At 36.6% G+C, this 13,226-nt stretch overlaps 1 long non-coding RNA gene across 5 annotated transcripts in view; it reads left to right on the top strand.

Moving 5' to 3' along the window:
• The window catches only part of LOC111089350, a 40,441-nt gene extending 28,004 nt beyond the window's left edge, over window positions 1–12,437 (top strand). For all 5 annotated transcript variants that reach the window (XR_002613620.1, XR_002613616.1, XR_002613619.1 and 2 more), the window contains one exon: window positions 10,828–12,437. This is a non-coding gene — a long non-coding RNA (uncharacterized LOC111089350). The remainder of the gene's footprint in view (window positions 1–10,827) is intronic.
• Window positions 12,438–13,226: the final 789 nt, after the last annotated feature.

Here is a 13,226-nt window from a genome sequence, read left to right as displayed (position 1 = left end):
TTGATTTTGAAAAGTATGTTTCAGTGCATAGCAAGAAATCATTACAGAAAATGACATAGAAGTTTACTGAATAACCAAATATGTTATGGTGAAACAGAAGATGGGATAGAAGTTTACTGAATAACCAAATATGTTATGGTGAAACAGAAGATGAGATAGAAGTTTACTAAATAACCAAATATGTTATGGTGAAACAGAAGATGAGATAGAAGTTTACTGAATAACCAAATATGTTATGGTGAAACAGAAGATGAGATAGAAGTTTACTGAATAACCAAATATGTTATGGTGAAACAGAAGATGAGATAGAAGTTTACTGAATAACCAAATATGTTATGGTGAAACAGAAAATGAGATAGAAGTTTACTGAATAACCAAATATGTTATGGTGAAACAGAAGATGAGATAGAAGTTTACTGAATAACCAAATATGTTATGGTGAATAATAAATGATATCTTGTGAAGAACGGGATTTTTGGAAACTAAAATTGAACTTCAGTGAGATAAAATTATATGTCAATTTTATAACAGTGAAAAGATCTACATAATGATAGATATCTTTATATATATCTGTCATTATATATATATATATCTGTCTTGAAATCATATGGTTATATTTTTGACATGATGTAAGTGATATAATACCATCTTAAATCATCTGGGGTAAAGAAATCCCTTTCATACAAAACTTTAAAATTTGTGAAATGCTAATGAATTTATATATTTTCTGGTTCAAAAGAAGCCAACTATAGGATTAATATATTGCTGTATAAATATATTAATTACATTTTTCCATTGCCACTTTTAACAATTTTGTAAATCAACATCTTCAACACCTTGTTTGATATATTGAGATTAAGTTCTATCATCAAAACTTTAATAAGTTATTAAGTGATACATTTAAGTATAAATACATTAACTTCTGATACAGTACTTCTCTCCCCTAACAAGATTAGCTATTCTCGTTCATTGCTGCCCTCTATTTGTAAAATTTTTCTTTATGCATGCCACAAGCCTTCTGTTCCCCCCTATTGGAATCAAGTAATTCTAATGTGTCTCTCGTGTAAATCATTATGCATCACCTCTCTGCCAATAGCAGCGTAGTATACTCACGTGACTCCCTCTATGCACCTCTACCAAACTATTACTTCTTGTTTTGCAGCATTTGTGTTTGGACATGTTTCTTTTTTTGACTTGATTTCAACAGTTTGAGATACAGTTTCTTCAAGTGGCTATGCTTTATAAACTACCCAGTTTTTCTATCGAATTACCTTAGTTCTAATTCATTATAATTGCCTTTTTTATACATTTGCCTTTTTGTCAACTCTAGAAGAAAAACATGAATTCCAAAGGCAATGTATCTACTTCGGGTGTCTCAAGTTGGACAGGTGATTTATCTTGGGCCTCAGGTGTGGGCGACCCAACGGGAGATTTATCAACATTTATTCACAGGAAGATTGCACTTTACATGGGTCAAACTATCTCCTGATATTGCACCACTTCCTCTTGAACATGTTCGAGCTGACGAGGACTTTGATCACCTGTTTTCACCACCTGAATATGCCATGCATTCCCATACCTTTCTTGAGGATTCCTCGTTTTTTTTCAAACTTTATTTCTCACTCCTATTTCTCATGACCCATGTCCTTCCTTCCTTCCTTACTGTATGAACATTCTTCCCAACCCCACTTGGATTTTCCACCTCCCCTGATATTTGGGTCAATGTTGAACAATTCACCTCCCAATTAAGATAATGGCATTGGCATGTCTCGTCCCCCACAGACTTCAGATCAGTCTGCCCTTGCTCATCATCATGCAGACTGTCCTTATTATGACCAGCAACTGTTGGGTTCTGTTTTACCCATTTGAGGGACATGCCCCAAATCTCCTATCCAATTTTTCTGCCTTCAGAACCTTCATGACTTTTTTGCATTATCTTTCCACTATTCAGCTCCTACCTGAGGCTCTTCACAGAAATCCTAAGTGGGTTTTCTGGGAACATCCTCTCCCTCCTTACCTCCGTGTTGGCTTGTTTCTCTCCTTTAGCTCTAGCTTTACATACGTGATTTCTCTGTTCTTGGGACCTTCTGGCCCAAGATGCTGTCTTATCGAGGTCGCATTTACCTACACTTTATTTGAGGGATTTACGTTTTTACGGTGTTTCACATTTCATATGAGCCCAGAGTCTTTAGAATCTTGGGTGGCATCAGTCCAACAACAGTTACCCTTTCCCATCTGGTAGCTCATTTGTCTCAGTTGGAGCCAAGTGTAGTACCTGTTACAGTTTCCTGTTCTTCCCCTTTCCCAAACCTTACCTGTCCCCCCTTCTTTAGGTACCACAGCTTGTTGTTTTCCTCGATAACATATGTCATGTTGCCAGCAGTACCTGTGACTACCCGGTGGGCTCTGATCCAGTAGGAGCTCAACTAGCAGCCTTTCTCCATCAATGGTGCCCTTTCGCCAACAATGTTAGGTTTTTCAAGTTATGTCGGAAGGATTCGAGATCCCATTTCTTGCCATGCCTCCCTTATCTCCTGTACCTGTTTCCTTCCCTCCACATTGGGATCCCATTGTTTGTCAGCATCTGTCAGAGGCAGTTCAGGACTTCCTCACTCAATAGGCTATCAAACCTGTTCCCCATTATTCACCAAGCCGAATATTTGTTGTTCCCAAGAAAACTAGGGACTGAAGGATTGTCATCAATTTGTCCTGCCTCTATTGCTTCGTTCACCTTCCCCGTTTCACCATGAAGTCCTACCTCACCCTCCGGTGGGCATTTTCTCCATGTTTATGGATGACCAAAGTGGACTTCACTAATGCTTACCAGTTTCATACCCTACCCTTTGGGGTTGCTTCTCTACCTTATGTTTTCTGTCGGGTGGTCAGGACTTTTGCTCTTCATCTTTATGCCCAGGGGCTGCATTTCCATTATTATATGGACGACTGACTGGCTTCTTATGGCTCGTTCCGAACTAAAATCAGCCAGTCATGCTTGTCAGCTCCTTCATTTGGCTGCTTGGGTGGGCTGGTTAAACAAATTAAAGAAGTCCTTCCTTCATCCTACCCAATATCTTGTCCATTTGGGTAGCTTTTTTAACACTCACCTCAGTTGGGCCCAACCCTCTCCTCTCCAACTTCATTCCAAGGAATTTTTAGTTTGCCAAGCCCTGTCTGCTCCCTCACTTTCTGCATGTAAGGTTCTGTCAGTTTGGGGGATGTGGTCTTCCATGACACCACTGGTTCCCCTAAGTCGTGCACATATGCATTTGCTACAATGGATACTGCACAATCAGTGGAACCTTGTTCAGGATCCCTTGGCTGCTCCTAGTACACTTCCTCCTTCCCTAGTGAATGATCTGCTTTGGTGGTTGGACAAGACTCATACATCAGTGGGCATCCTGCTTCCTCCTACTTGTCTAGATTTGCATATGTTTATGGACACATCCCTTCAGGGCTGGGATGCATGGGTCAATCACCAGGAGACTTTGGGGAATTGGTCTATCAACAAGCAGTCCTTACATATCAATGCCCTCGAGGCTTTTAACCATCTTTTGGGCTTTGGATCACTTCCTAACTCTCACCCAACATTGTATGGTGATGATTCATTCTGTCAATTTGATGGTGGTAATGTATATCAATCACCAAGGTGACACTCTGTCTAGATCCCTCTGTTTTCTTGGATCTCCTCTGTTGGGCCCACCTGAACCACATTCATTTAATCACGTGTCATGTTCCGGGTGCTTTCAATCTCATGGTGGCTTGTCTTTCCTGCCCTGACAAGATTTATCTGATGGAGTGGTCCTCAATCCTTGCATTTTCTGGTGGCTTTGCAGTCATTGGGGTTATCCTCACATTGATGCATTTGCCATTCCCTGAATCACAAATTACCCCTCCTTTGGTCTTCGGTGCCTCATCCTCAGGCTTTGGTTATTGATGTCTTCAGCCAAGATTGGTTCCACAAATACCTATATGTTTATCCTCCTATCTGATAACTTTATTGGGTAGTTTCCCTAATCCATACTGCTCTGTGCTGGGTCCTTCTGATAGCTCCCTAATGACCTGCTCAACTGTGGTTTCCTCTTTTACACCAACTCCAATTATTCCCTCCTGTACTCCTTATTCCCCACCCTCCATTGTCAACCACAGTCATTGGTTCCACAGTTCACGGCCTCTGTCTTCACGCCTGGCTTTTTTCCAGTCCTTAGCAAGGAGATTGGATTTCTCCTGTCTCATAGCTTTCCATTTGACTCAATCTATTTGTCCTTCTTCTATAGAGGTATATCAACAGAAGTGGTAAGTCTTTCACACGTGATCACATGCTCAGAGAATTCCAGCTGCCTGATCTACTGTGGCTGGTGGATCTGAGTTTCTGGCATGGTTTTTGACGGGTGGTCTTTGGTCTCCTCAATTTTGGGTTATCAGGAAGCCTTGTCCCATACCTTTCATCTTTCCTGTTACTGTAGAGTTTTTGGTTCCCCTATACTTACCATGTTAATCCATTCCTTCTGGATTTTTCATCCTCCTCAACGACTTACTCTTCCGGACTGTGATGTCAATGTGGTTCTCCATTGCCTTACTTTACCTCTGTATGAACCTCTTTCCTTGTGTCCTATGTTTCACCTTTTCCTTAAGATGTATTTTTTTCCCCTCTTGGCCTATGGTCGTCAATGGTCCGACTTGTTCATCATTGATGTTACACACACACTTTATCACCTTGCCTATCTTCTCCTTTATCTGGATTGTTCCTTCTTCTCGTAAACCTTGGTAGCTCATGAGGGTAACTCCTTTTTTCCCATTTCCCTTTCCTCTATTTTTCATCTGATCTGGATAGACTTCTGTGTCTAGTGTATGCCCTTCATTGCTATATTGCCCACACAGCTTCCTTCTGTGGTTCCTGTTCCTAATTCTTTATTCTTTGACATTCTTCCTTATCTAGTGATCTGTCCTTTTCTACCCTCATCAATTGGGTTCGTCGTTTGATCCATTTGGCTTATTCCTCATTGTCCCTTTCCCACAGGAATTTGTTCAGAGTTACTTCTCATTAAATTCAACACCTCACTTTTTAATGATGATGAGAAACTCTCACCTTTTCCCTCCCTTCTCATTGTCATCTGCCATTGGAGGAAATCCTGCAATCAGGCATGTGGACCACAACTAACACATTCATATTCCATTATTTAAATCATATCACAGTTTTGGCTTCTTCAGGTTTTCACCTTCCACCTGTGGCTGTTCTTCAAGCTTCAGTGTGACTCTATATTAATACATTCTTTTGTTTCAGGGGCCCATCCTTCATACCTTCATTACATGGATCTTGCTCTGTGACGAGTGGTGCCTGGCCAGGTATTCTACAATTCCAAATCCACATCATATAGCCATGTTGACTCATGCTTTCCATTCCATGGTTTTGCAATGCTTACTGTTGAGGTGGGATGTTTCACAAGATCATGTGAAGGTGAATAACCTCATGATGTTTGCTTCATAAACTTGTGAGTTCTGGACTGTATCACCTATGGACTTCGTGGGTAAAGCAGAAGGGGGATAGCTGACCAACCCTACCATGCCTTGATTGAATAAATCAGGATAGTCTGTTTTTCAAAATAAGGTTTCGTGAACACCCATTCCACTGGACTCTCTTACGCATTTCACCCCCTTTCTTCAACTGGAGTATGGTAGTCTTTACCATTTACCAGTCCTAAGCTCCTGGGGTGGTTGACCATGGAGGCACCCTGCTGAATGTATTCCACACAAAACATACAATACCATTCAGCACAGAGTAGAGCGGTGGTGTTCTGCTGGTGTAGATGACGTGCTATCCTCCATTATGCATTATACAATTACTACGGAGTGAGACGTCAAATTGCAGTTCACCCCTTTAATTGGGAGCACTCATCCTGTCCCCACGTGGATGTCGGTACCCCGTGACTGGGTTCTGGATTTAGAGTGAACCAATCAACATAAGTCCTCACGCATGTTCAATGTTGTCTATCAAAGCATACAGATTTTACTTGAGGCCATCATATATGATCACCATAGGTGAAACATATGTGTTGATCTAAAAGTTATTGCACTCTTGCTAGGCCTGCAGACTTGGTATACCAAACATTGTTCCTTTTTGTGTTTCTGGGACAGCCGAGATGATAAAAATCATTGCAAAACAAAGGAATGGCTAGGAAGAGAGAATTACATACCAGGGAAACAGAATGTTGAGTATCAAATTTTAGTGAATCTTCAAAATGTGTCTCTGCTCCACTTCATATTAAACTGGGACTGATGAAGAATTTTGTTGAACAAATGAACAAAGATAGTAATGGTTTGAGAAATCTGTCTGACAAATTTCCAAAAATCAGTGAAGCAAAAATGAAAGGAGGTGTCTTTGTTGGGCCGTAGATTTGAGAAGTGCTGATGGAGGAAGTGTCTTTGTTGGGTCGTAGATTTGAGAAGTGCTGATCGATGATGATTTTGAAACGGTACTCAATGAAAGGAGGTGTCTTTGTTGGGCCGTAGATTTGAGAAGTGCTGATGGATGATGATTTTGAAACAGTACTCAGTCAGAAAGAACTTGCAGCCTGGAAATCATTCAAACTGGCTGGCAAAAATTTCTTAGAAAATCGTGGAGATGAAAACTATGCTGTGACGATTGATGATATGCTCAAGAACTACAAGAAATGATAGCTTAGGATGTCACTTCTTACACTCCCAGTTAGACTTCTTTCCAAATGATCTAGGTGCAGTGAGTGATGATATTTCTAGAATGGAACAGCAATATAAAGGACAATGGAATCATGGGAGATTACTGTTGGTTCTTACAGCTTGAAACTGAGAACATATTCAAAAAACACAAAAAGTCAAGCAGATACTTTGTAACAAAAAATAATACCATAATGAAAGTTTTGAACATAGCCTGAATATATTTTCAGTATATAATCTTATTATACTCATTGCTTTTGTAAACTGGTACTGCTATTATGTTTTCTTTTAACATTCTTATATGCAATTTTCATCATATAAAAGATTATTTTGAATAAATCTAACATAACTCCATTTTCAGCTAACTTTTAACCTATATATTTTTTATTTCCCATTTAAAAAACTCTCTTTATCTTCTATAACATCAGACAAAAAACAAGAAAAAACTTTTCGCTGCTACTATAAAAAATGCAACTGTCTCCGAGTAATTTGATGCTGATTCTAAAAATCAAGTTGAATATTACTGATCACCTCTAGTTATGTTTTAAATCTATTTGTAAAACAGCAGCACCATCCTCATATATAGCCAAAACTTTAATATTATCAGCAAATTTGAACAATCTATTGGCCATTCCTTCATGTAAACCAAAAGGAGCAAAGGAACACTGAACAAATCCCACTCGTGACATTAATTCAGTTTGACTGAACTCCATTTATAACAACCCCCCACTTTCTTACATTTAACTAGTTTTCTATCTAATGAGCCAACCCATCACCCATACCTACAGGGATAACTTAACAAATCTTTTATGTAACACCTTGTCAAATGCTTTCTTAAAATTCAGGTACACCATATCCATATCCTTATCAACTAAAGCAGTAGCCTCTTCAAAGAATGTTAAAAGATTAGTCAGGCAAGATTTTCTCCTTGTGAAACCATAATGACTATCCAACAAAATTTTAAACTTTGTTAAACATCTTTTACCAGATTTTCACACATTTTTCCCATCACTGATGTAAGACTAATAGGCCTTTAATTACTGGAATAATTTTTATCACCTCTTCTGAGAAGAGGAGTAACAAAAACCAACTTCCAATCTTCTGGTACCTGCCCACTATTGAAGGATTTAGAAAAGACTGTAGCAAGTGGCATACATATACAATACCTAACCACCTTCAAAACCTTTGGGTAAACATTATCTGGCCCAAGAGCTTTATCATTCTTTAAATCTTTCAATTGTTTTCTTAAGAAACTTGGAATTAATATGGTCATTTTGTTTTCATCTAGCAATTGTTCAGGATGAGGAATGTCACCTAAATCTTCATTGGTAAAAATTAAAGTATAATTTAATAATCCAGTCATCCTATAATCATCAGATATTATCTTTCCTCTATCATCCCTTAAAGGTCCTACTCTCATCCTAAACGTTTTGCTTATTCCTATATATTTAAAGAAAATCTTACTGTTAAGTGGTGACTTTTAATTATAATAAAACTGGAATATCAAAATCTGAATTATAATTTTAATGGAAATAACCGTAACAGTGTTGTAGAAGAAAAATATCTTGGTGTTCTGGTTGACCTTTCTCTTCAACCATTCAAATAATGTGTTGTTGGTAGTTGCAGGGAAAAAGGACTTTGGGTAGTATCTAAAGACATATTATAATGTCATTGGTTAGGCCACATTTGGAGTACCATGTTCAGCCTTGGGCTGTTTGAAAGACATTGAATTGTTGGAAAGGATGTCATATGAAGATAGGTTAAGGTATCTGAAATTGTTATAGGGGATCTGACTGAAGTGATTATGGCTGTAAAAGGAATTGATAATGTTGATGTTTTTTTTTATTTAATGGTGAGAATGGTAAGATTAAAGGATACAGATATAAAGTTTCCAGGATAAGTCATCAACTAAGATAGCTTTATTTTCTAAAAAAATAGTTAGCCTTTAGAATGGGTTGTCTTTAGATGTGGTAAGTGCAGTTAATTCATAGATGTTTAAGGCTTTGTAAATATCTTAATAATAAGGGCTGATTTTGAGTATGTTTTTTTAGAGGTTAGTATAATGGATGGGATGGCAATAGGTTTCTTGTCTTTAAATTATATGTATATGTAAAACATCCTGATACTATTAATTGCTAGTACCACAACTAAAGATCTACACCATTTAGTATAATTTAACACCCAAAACAGCTTCATGGTTATATGCTATCAAAGTTAATAATAATGAATTTGTACATATGCCCATAAAAATAGCATATTTAAGAAAATTGTGGATTGTTTCAATAATCTTTAAGATGATATATAACATGGGAGAGGGATGGTTTTGACTGCATTGTAAATAATAACTTGATTGGAATAGTCAGAATGTTTTTTGTTGTAATTTAATCCCACAGAATAAAAATATATTTTTGGCAGTCTCCTTTTCGATTGACTGCCTTGAGTCTACTCTGATAATTTGCATAAAATGCCATTTTTCAAGATGCTTTTTCACTGTGTACAGTCTGAGTGACACATATTTATTTTCACTGTGTACAGTCTGAGTGACACATATTTATTTTCACTGTACAGTCTGAGTGACATATTTTCACTGTACAGTCTGAGTGACATATTTTCACTGTGTACAGTCTGAGTGACACATCTTTATTTTCACTGTGTACAGTCTGAGTGACATATTTATTTGTACAAACAAATACTTTTGACCTTGGAATAGTTTTTTGGCTAAACTCAACATGGGAGTAGGTGTGAAATGTTTTTTAAAAATAAAATACAGAACAAGTGAATATATTAAATGTGAATATCTGCATTGCCTGCTTTTAGGGTTAGGGATGCTCGACTCGTAATCTGAGGGTCACTGGTTCAAATCCCTGTCACACCAAACATGGTCGCCCTTTCATCCATGGGGGCATTATAATGTGACGGTCAATCCCACTATTTGTTGGTAAAAAAGTAGCCCAAGAGTTGGCAGTAGGTGGTGCAGACTAGCTGCCTTCCCTCTAGTCTTACACTGCTAAATTAGGTACGGCTAGCGCAGTTAGCCCTCGTGTAGCTTTGCTCAAAATTCAAAACAAACAATTTGTGTACTAACATATATTTTAGAAATTACCAGCATTTGACTTAAACTCATTTCCTGCCATAGGCCAGATTATGATCTGGACACCTTCAGAGTTTTTGAGACTAGAAGCCTAACTTTATAAGTTTCTCTCTCCATGTGGCTATTGTCCATGATTTTTTGTTCCTCATGTTATCTGAATGGACAAACCATTGCTCTACTAGACCTAAATAAGCTGGAATAACCCAAATTTTGTTATTATTTGGAATATTTTACTCTTGTTAATGATATTGTGAGCAATAAACAGATTTTTATGGTTCAGACTTAATATGTGCATGTGACTTGAAATTTTTTGTTTGTACAATTCAATTTTATAGTGCTTTATAAAGCACCGTTTAGTGTGTATAATAGAAAATATTCATAACTTCAGTAAATCATTATTAAGAGTAAAAAACAAAATCTGACTTTATTATTATTCACAACTGACTAGTTTCAGTAACACATTTACCATCATTAGGGCTATCCCTGTGCAAAGATGATTATAGAACGTAATAAGTGACAACATTTACAAATGCTTAACAGTGACATGGTCTTATCGAGCAGTTTCTATGAATGTAGGGTTTGGAGTAAAGAATCCTGATAAATGTATTGTATAGGTGATAAAGCAAAGTACAGTAAAAATCACTAGTGGACTGTAATAAATGTCACATGATGTAGAAGCTTTGAAAATTTAATTTTCATTATGTTAATATTATTTCTGCTCTGTTGAGATCAATAAATTGGAACAGAAAATGTTCTGTCTGTATATTATAGTATATATTACATGCATATTTGAAAAATGTGTGTGTATATACATATATAATATACACAAATGCATATTTCATAACAAAAAATGTAGATGGGACAAATGTTTTTCCTTTGAAAGAATTGTCAATCACACAAACAGTGACAATTTTATGTTTGTTCATAATTTGGGATATTCTCTTCAGGTTTATTGTTTTATATATAAACAATTAAGTCAAAAATCCATTCAAAATATTGTACTATGTAGTTATACTGATTTTTATTTTATTTTTTCTTGTTTGCAGATAGTATTCATTGTACTACAGAGGCTATGAAGAAACTTCAGAATCAACCAATATAAACTGTAATGCCTGTGGAAAACAGTATTCATCAAAAACAATTATTGTGATCATATAGGCACCACCAGCACAACAGTCATTGCCACTTTTTCATGTTTTTATTTTGGGAAAGTCTTCACTAGGAGAAAAGCATTACATTATCATATAAACATTGATAACTAGGTGAACACAGGGTTGAGTAGGTTATGTTAAAATTAATATGGATAATTAAATTAGCAAGTCATTTGACAACCACAGCTGATATAAAGTCAGCGTGAGGTGGAATTTTGAGAACTACATCTTGACATTTTTTAGGTAGTGTGATGCCACCCAAATTTTATTACAGTTGGGAAAGGAATGAAGAGCCCTTTCTGATGCAAAATATTCATATTCAAATATCATAAAGATGTGTTTAGATTGGGGATTGAGAATTTCTAATATGGGATATCTCTTGTACTTTATGGCATTAAAAAACAAAGGAATATTGAACAACTTGGGACAATTCAGAATGAGATTTGTCTTAACCTAGCCATGGTAAGCAAAATGTGGTATCTTTTAACAGGAATCCACAAACATAAAAGTGTTTATTTGACTCAGAAAACAGTGAACAATATAATCAAGAAAGATCTTCATCTGAGAAAAAAACACAAGTTGCTTTGAAGAGACATCTGTTTAATTACCACATAGCTCGATTGGTTGGAAAATGGATATTCATGCTATTTCATAGGAGCACATACCAGTCAAGCCACCAGACACAGAGGTTATGGATTTCTGTGTCACTGGAAACTATCATCTTCATACACAAGATGGTCTATGAAACCTATGCAATTAGGAGAGTTGTGCTTTGGACATGACCCCCTTTTGCAAAGAAACTGCACTGCAGGGCTATTGTCAAGATGCATGATCATCAGATAGATCATGACCAGATGTGATGAAACATTAAAATTGTTTTAATATAACATACTCAACCTCTGTACATGTATAGCTAATAAATCCAATCTATTGATCACTTCGTGTAGAAATGCTCACCAAAAAAACAACACACTGATATTGTATCAGCAATTCACAGTATTTAAATAAAGTGTATTATTACCATTAATTGGTGTAGCCAGGGGAATATTTTTTTGATATCACAATATCTTTTTAAAGAAATTACTTTTGTTGCAGTAATCATAGAAATTAAATTCTGTCAGTATCAATTAAACGTTTGTTAAACATGTATCACTTGTCCTATAGCACCACAACTTGTACATATCTTGTTGGTACTTTAGCTTTTAATATACATGAAATGGTATTATTGAAATGTGTTATGAGAGGTATTTTTAATATGTACACATAAAATGTACATTATTTTCAATTGCAGTTGTTGTAGTATTGTGTTGCAATCTTTTTAAAACGTTTTTTTTATTATGCTTTCTAGATGTGGCTGTACTTAAAAATGAACAACTTTAGCCAAATTTACTCATAAATAAATATATAACCAGTTAATAGTTCAACTGTGAATGCCCCCAGTGGCACAGTGGTATGTCTGCGGACTTATACCACTAGAAACTGGGTTTCAATACCCATGGTGAGCAGAGCACAGATAGCCCTTTGTGTAGCTTTATGCTTAATAACAAACAACATCAACTGTGAATGCCCCCAGTGGCACAGTGGTATGTCTGCGGACTTATACCACTAGAAACTGGGTTTCAATACCCATGGTGGGCAGAGCACAGATAGCCCTTTGTGTAGCTTTATGCTTAATAACAAACAACATCAACTGTGAATGCCCCCAGTGGCACAGTGGTATGTCTGCGGACTTATACCACTAGAAACTGGGTTTCAGTACCCATGGTGAGCAGAGCACAGATAGCCCTTTGTGTAGCTTTGTGCTTAATAACAAACAACATCAACTGTGAAATGAAGATCAGTTTTAGAAATATTATTTATGATATGTATTTGCTTGTTTACCCCTTTTGTAAAAACGAGATGTGTTGCTAGGCACTGGCACATGTGGCCCGTGCTCCGAATCCCCAGTAAGTGTCTTGAAAAATTAGAACAGAAAACCATGATCAACATCAGACTTAAATGGGCCCGAGCTCCAATGCCTCTGGTAAAAGGATTCTACAAATGTGTAATTTGCTGTTAATGTAATTGATTTTTGTATAAAGATATTGTTTGCTGTATTTTATTTTTACTTAAGATCCATATGAGATGTATCTATATTAGTTTATAGGTAAGTTGAAATAAATGTATTACAAGGTATATTTGACATTTTTGGTAATTCACTATTTTCAGGACTAGATAATTGGACTATGGGCAAGTCAACTGGATCTGATTCAGATCGGTTCTGTGCAATTTGTCAACAACTGTTTGCTAACAAG

Source organism: Limulus polyphemus, unplaced genomic scaffold, assembly GCF_000517525.1.
Source record: "Limulus polyphemus unplaced genomic scaffold, Limulus_polyphemus-2.1.2 Scaffold5979, whole genome shotgun sequence".
Classification (NCBI taxonomy): domain Eukaryota; kingdom Metazoa; phylum Arthropoda; class Merostomata; order Xiphosura; family Limulidae; genus Limulus; species Limulus polyphemus.
The sequence above is the reverse complement of the archived record's forward strand: the minus strand, read 5'-3'. Positions and strand labels throughout refer to the sequence as shown.